Below are 7,394 nucleotides of genomic sequence, written 5' to 3'. Positions count from 1 at the left end.
TTTTGTTTGGCTAGAGATGTGTTCCGGCGTCTTTAAACCACAGGATCTATCGTTGACCACATAAACCTGCAGATTTGGGGAGGCATGCACCCAGGAAATACAAGAGGTGGTCAAGCTTGTTGGACTCCCTTGTAACCCCTGTGGGTACCCCTTCGAGTAGTAGCACATTAGACAGAACCGCACACCGACTGTCTTCCAAGTACCCTCTGGGTATATTGGAATCCCCTTAGCTCCCTTGAAACCTCGCCATAGATAAACCGTCGGCCATCTTGCTGCTACAGTACACCGAGAATAGCACTCAGAGAGATTACTCGTGCGTATGATAGGATAGTCGGGTTGTACGACTAAGGGTACAGTTGATCCTCCTTGGTTAGTGCCCTGAAAAATTGGGCCGAGTACTACTGTCAGACCCTTATGTATATTGCAATCTGTAGCACCTAACACTCCTGGAGAACATAGTTCCCTTCTCTATCTCTAGATCACGCATAATATTTGCTAGATCAGATCTCGCAAGTGGGGTTTTGTCGCAGCAGCAGCAATTAGTTCCACTATTCAGATCTATCAGATCAACCATTCAGATCTCTCAAATCCAGCAGATCTGCCATCTAGATCTAGTAGTTTGGGCTCTGTAGTCGTCACAACAATTAGATCCACCATTCAGATATGAGTAATTGTGTGGGTTCCTATACCTGGGCGTGATTTTCGCAGGACTTTTGCCACCGTTGACATTTCTGGGATTCGACTACTGCAGTATTCCTGGGGCGCTTATTGGTGACTTAGCCCATTAGAATCAAGACGACGAGCTGAGCAAGGTGGTACCATTCAATTGTTAGTGCCAAAAATTTCGGGCAGTCCCAAATTTCAAGTACATCGGATCAGTGCATGGTACAAACTAGAGCTCAAGCTATGGCCAATGAGAGGATTGACAGCCTTGAATCACAATTGAAAGAGGTCGTGTTGCAGCTGCAGAACTTAAATGAAACACTCTCTAAGGGCAAGATGGAGGCACATGTAGAGGCATCTATTGGCAATGAAAACATTGAGGGTGAGTCTAGCCAGTCTCTTCACCTCTTTGGCACCCACCAACAATCCCATCCGCGACCACCCAAGCTGGACATGTATAAATTTGATGGCTCTCACCCGGCCACATGGATAGCACAAATGGAGCAATATTTCACACTGAATTACATCTTGGATGATGCGACTCAGCTTAGTGTGGGTATCATGTACTTGGACAATGAAAGATGGCAATGGTGGAAATGGCATCAACGTTGCTATGGAAGACCCTTGACTTGGCAGACATTCAAAAAAGCTCTTAGGGATCGCTTTGACCATGAATCTGTTTTTTTGGGCTGTCTCACTAAGCTCTGACAGACAGGAACAGTGAATGAATATATTGCCGCCTTTGAAGCCTTATCTTTCCACACTGGAGGTCTACACGATGAGTTCTACGTGGAATGTTTTGTTAGTGGTCTCAAAGAAGCCATACAAGCCCACGTCCGACTGCACCACCCTAGCTCATGGCTGCATGCTTGCAGGATAGCTCGTGAAGTAGAACGTGCATTAGCAGCCCAGTCCAATCACCCAAATTTCATCGCTAAGGGTCGCCCCACACAAGCTCAAAGCACTACCCAAACACTCAAGGTTCAAAAGATGTCACCAGTAGAAATGGCGGAAAGAAGAAAGCAAGGATTATGTTACTACTGTGATGAGAAATACTCCCCTGTGCATAAATGCAAGGAGCCCAAATTATTTCAAATTGATGCTACTGATCACAGTTCATTGGAGGAAGCCCCACCACTTGAGGAACCAGAGGAGGAAGAAGAGGACAACCAGCAGGACTGATCAGGTGCTCATGTCCTAAGTGTCGTAAAATGCTCAAAATTTAAAATGATTAGAACTAGTTCAAAGTTGAAAAACTGGAAATTTCTCGTCTTCCTGATTCTGGTGCCGCAAACGGTTCGAAAAACGGTCGCCGTATGAGAAAGTTATGCCAAAAACAAAATCGCCCAATAACCCTTAATTTTTGAATTTAAAAAAAAAAAAAATTAAAAAAAAAAAATATTCCACGGAATATTCTTTTTAGACAGCGAATCAGAATCTGCCACGTGGCAGGCCCGGAGGCCGCCACGGCCTGCCACGTGGCCCATGATGACGTCAGCAGAGGTGTTGGGTGCATGTTAAAACTTTGGTGGCGGTGAGGTTTGAACCCACGACCTGCCAAAACCAAACGCCATGCCTTACCAACACACCACGGGAGCAGGACTTGAATGTTGTGGCGACCAAATTTTATTTAAATTTTAAAGCAGTGGATAGATGGGAAATGAAGGGGGCCAGCCCCCGCATACCATATGACCGGGTGCCCAAAACCATGGGCCGAGACCATTATCCACCGGGCACGAAATCCAAGGCAAACAACCCGCCGAGATTGCAGTCACATGCGGGCAGTTAACTAACAGTTAGGATTTGGCGGAAATTTTGGCGGACGTGGCGAATTTGGCGGACCCGCCATAATTGGCGGAGTTAACTGGACTCCAACTAAAGTTAGCTGGAGTGTTTCTAGGCATAACTGGAGGAAAACTTTAATGAGCCATAACTTTGGCTAGGAAAGGCGGTTTTGGACGATTTTTTTTTTGATTTTGGGTATTTTCGACCTTCTGAAGCCATTGGTGCAGGTCTTACAGCTATCTGAGGTCATTTGCAGAGGTTTTGGAGCCGTGAAAGTTCTAGGAGCCACTAGGACCCAGTATTGTGAAGACTGTATAGGGTTGCAGGTATCCATTGGAGGTGATCCAATAGTCAATCCTGAAGGATTCAAGTGTTATGAATCCATTTTTACCATCTATTTCACCTATAGATGCTTCTATTCAGCTGTATATTCAATTTGAGCATTTAATGAAAATAATGACAAGCTCATTTGGGAGCTTTGGACCCAGCAGACGTAGCCCAGGAGGGGTGAACTGCTTTATCAACTTCTTTTGCATCTGTGGTTGAATTATTTTGCAGAACAAATTCGTTTTAGTGTGTTAAACAGTAAAAGGAAATAAATCTGCTATGCTTAAATGGATCATGAACAACTGAAAATTTCATTTGTTTTCTTTCTGCAAGACATGGAAATCTTTTAAACATGTATAATTCTGAATTGAATACCTTGCAAACAAATTACAAGTAGTTTCAAATTCAGATCAAGATGGTATCAGAGCTTAGGGTTTTGTGCAAATATCTTCTAACTGTCTTGCAAGTATTGATGCTTACCAGGTTGAAACTTAAAAGAGGGGAAGGACAGTTGACTAGAGAACGAGAGAATCCTCAGTCAAGGAAGGCCAGAGAGCCATCACCTCCACCTTCAATTTCACCCTCAAGAGTCTTAGCAGAAGCTTTAAGAATGTCTGCACATGAAGGAGAAATTCCTGCAGACATGGATCCAAAAGAAGAAGAAAGAGTCTTCAGAAAGGCTTTCTTGGACCTCACTGAAATGGTGAGGATATTGTACCAAGAAAGAAATGAGAAATTGGCTGGAGAAGGGTCCAAACATCCACATGAAGGAGAGGGCTCTTCAGGAGGTAAGAAGGATGATGATCATTCCAAGAAAGGACATGGAGGAAATGGTGATCCACTACCCCCATCTTCACCTCCTTCCTCTTCATCCTCGTCTTCTTCTGTTCATAAGCATAGATCCTCTGGAAAAAGTCCTTTTTTGAAGCTTGATGTAAAATTCGAATTACCTATGTTTACTGGTGAAGTGAATGCAGAAAAGCTTGACAACTGGATTAGGCAGTTGGAAGTTTACTTGAGGATCCAGAATATGCATGATGATGCCACAAAGATTCAGTTGGATTCTTTAAGAATGGATGGAGCAGCATTGGTCTGGTGGGAGGCCAAGACTAAAGAGGAGATCAAGAAATTTGGTAAGGTTACCTTAACATGGCCTGAATTTCTGTTAGCCATTAAAAAATAGTTTTATCCTCTTGCTCACATGCAGAAAGCCATTATGAATTGGCAAAATTTTAGAAAACTTAAGGGTCAGAGTGTCCAAGACTACACCCAAGAATTCAGGAGAAGAGCTCTCATGTTAGGGGTAGATTTACAGACCCAAGAAACCTTGCTGAAATACATTGGTGGCTTGCATAGCTACCTTAGACACGCCATCTTGATGTTTAACCCTACTAGCCTGGACGAGGTTTGTGTCCAAGCTACCCATTTAGAGGCAAGGGGAAAAAACACATTTGAAGAGGGTAGAAACAAGCCCCCCAAGGGGAAAAATAAAGAGAAAACCTCCAAGGGAAAGGGCAAAAAGAATGCATCTGTCAAACAGGAGAGTGAGAAAGTGATCTGTAAACACTGTTCTAAACCAGGCCATGAGGAGAAAAACTGTTGGAAATTACATCCTGAAAAAAGACCTCAATCTAACAAATCCAAAGGGAAACAGAAAATTGCTGCTACTACGTCTACACCACAGGATTTAGGGGAAGATTCAGGTGATGAAACCAAAATTGCAGCCATGGGTTTGAAAAACTTGAAGGGAAAAGAAATTGAAACTCAAGCCAGCACTAGTACCTCAAACTGCCATGTACAAGCTCCTAATGAGGAAGAAAGAATTGAACTGTTTCATATGAGGGTGATTTCAAAACATACTAAAATTGACACACTTTTTGATAGTGGGTCACAAGCAAACCTTATATCAGAGGACTTGGTCAAGCAGCTTAAACTTGAGACCATTCCACATCCGAAGCCATATCCACTTGGATGGATTTGCAAGGATGCAAATTTACAAGTTTCAAGAAAGTGCACATTGCGCTTTGCAATTACTGTACATTTTATTGGCAGAGTTGAACTTGATGTGGTACCTTTTGATATAGCAGGAATTGTTTTGGGAAGTCCTTACTTGTTTGACAGGAAAGCTATCTTTCATCGCCATGAAAACAAATATCATCTTTTCAAAGATGGCAAGGAGTTCATTGTTAGAGCTCATCGCAAGAAGACAAATATAGCGATGGTGAATGCAGGACAGGTAAAAAGGCTGGTCAATTCAAGTAAGAATTTTGTTCTTCTTATGATTAAGCCCAAGGTTGATGTGAATCATGAGTCATTTGACAATTGTGATCCAAAACTTAAATCAGATTTGTATGATGTAGTTGATGCATATCATGAGATGTTTTAGGAGCCAACAGGTTTGCCTCCTAAGAGGGAGATTCAGCATGAAATCCATTTGCATCCAGATTGTCCTCTTCCAAACATAGGCATGTACCGCATGTCTATTATGGAGAATGCTGAAATAAAGAAGCAAATTAAGGACTTGTTGGACAAGGGTTTCATAAGGCCAAGTACTTCGCCATGTGGGTCACCGATTGTGTTGATTCCAAAGAAAGATGGCACTTGGCGTATGTGTGTTGATTTCAGGGCCTTGAACAAGATAACGGTAAAGAATCGTTACCCACTCCCAAGAATAGATGATTTGCTAGACCAGTTGAAAGATGCTCGATATTTCACTAAGCTAGACTTGCACAGTGGATATCATCAAGTACGAATTGAAGAAAGTGACATTTGGAAGACAGCCTTTAAAACCAAACAAGGACTCTTTGAGTGGCTTGTGATGTCGTTTGGTTTGTGCAATGCACCTGCAACTTTCATGCGGGTAATGGATGATGTCTTGCGTCCTTTTCTTGATGATTTCGTTATTGTCTACTTAGATGACATCTTAATTTTCAGCAAGTCTAGAGAAGATCATGTCATGCATGTTAGGAAAGTGCTTGAAGTTTTGAAGAAGAATCAGTTATTTCTTAAAATGTCAAAGTGTGAATTTGGAAAGACTTCTTTGGTTTATTTGGAACACATAGTAGGAGGAGGTGCTTTGAGAATTGATCCTGCTAAGATTGAGGCTATTGTGAAGTGGCCTACTCCCGAATCCATAACAGAGGTAAGAAGTTTTTTGGGTGCAGCTCAATATTGGAGGAAGTTTATCTCTAACTTCTCTTCTATAGCAGCTCCTATGCATGCAGTGACAAGTGTGAAGCATGCTTTCCAATGGGGAGGCAAGCAGCAAAAAGCTTTCGAATCTTTGAAAGAGAAGATTAGTTCAGCTCCGGTCCTTGCATTACCGGATTTGAGACAGCCATTTGAGATACAAACTGATGCTAGTGATTATGCTATGGGTGCAGTTCTTCTACAGCATGGTAAGCCTATTGCTTTTCATTCTGAAACTTTTAATGGTGCTGTTGTAAATTATCCTACATATGATAAGGAGTTGTATGCGTTGGTACAAAGCGTCAAAAAGTGGAAACACTATTTGATGGGCAAAGAAACTGTTATACATACCGACCATTAGCCCTTACAGTATTTGCAATCACAAAGCAAGTTACAACAGTCACGACACTTCAGATGGATGGGCTTCTTGCAACAGTTCCATTTGGTAATAAGGTACAAGAAAGGTACTTTGAATAAGGTTGCTGATATGCTTTCAAGGCCTATTATTGGTGTTGTTACTTTACTTAAGAATGATTCCATTGTACATGATAGTTACATAGAACAATATGCATCTGATGATGACTTTAAAGATTTGTATGCTAACTTGAGTAAAGGGAATCATGTAGAGGAAAATGACTATCACATGCATAACAATTTGCTGTTTCATTTGGGCAAGTTGTGTATACCACAGGGAGAGAGGATAAATGTCATAAGAGAAGCTCATTCTTCTCTTATTGCTGGCCATTTTGGTGTGAGCAAAACAGTTGCACATCTACAGAGGTATTGCTATTGGCCTCGCATGGTAGATTATGTTTCAAGGTTCATAAGAGGTTGTTCATTATGTGCTACAAGCAAGCCTAGCAATAGGAAGCTTAGTTTGTATACTCCTTTACCGGTACCTTCTAGACCATGGGAGAGCATCTCTATGGATTTTGTAGGAGGTTTGCCAACATCTAGAAAGCAACATGATTATTTATATGTAGTAGTTGATCGTTTCAGCAAAATGTGTATACTTATACCTTGTAAGAAAACTATAACTACTGAACAAACTGCTGAATTATTTTTTCATCATGTATGGATTCACTTTGGTTTGCCTACTTCCATTATTAGTGACAGGGATTCCATATTTGTGGGGAATTTTTGGTCCAACCTATGGGAGATGATGGACACAAAGTTGAAGAAAAGTACTGCTTTCCATCCGCAAACAGATGGACAAACCGAAGTTGTGAACAGAACCATTGTGCACCTCTTGAGAGGTTATTGCAGCAAGCATCCCAAACTGTGGGATGAACATTTGCACTACATACAACATGCTTACAACCGTGCCAAGCACTCTTCCACAAACACCTCACCGTTTGAAGCTTGTTTTGGTTACTTGCCAAAATCACCTCTTGATTTCATTCTTGAGAAAGATGTCGCCATTGAGGGAC

Source organism: Pinus tabuliformis, chromosome 5_1 (assembly GCF_031772625.1).
Source record: "Pinus tabuliformis cultivar Carrire ecotype Pingquan chromosome 5_1, CPIR1, whole genome shotgun sequence".
NCBI classification, from domain to species: Eukaryota; Viridiplantae; Streptophyta; class Pinopsida; order Pinales; family Pinaceae; genus Pinus; species Pinus tabuliformis.
This window is presented reverse-complemented; position numbering follows the sequence as displayed.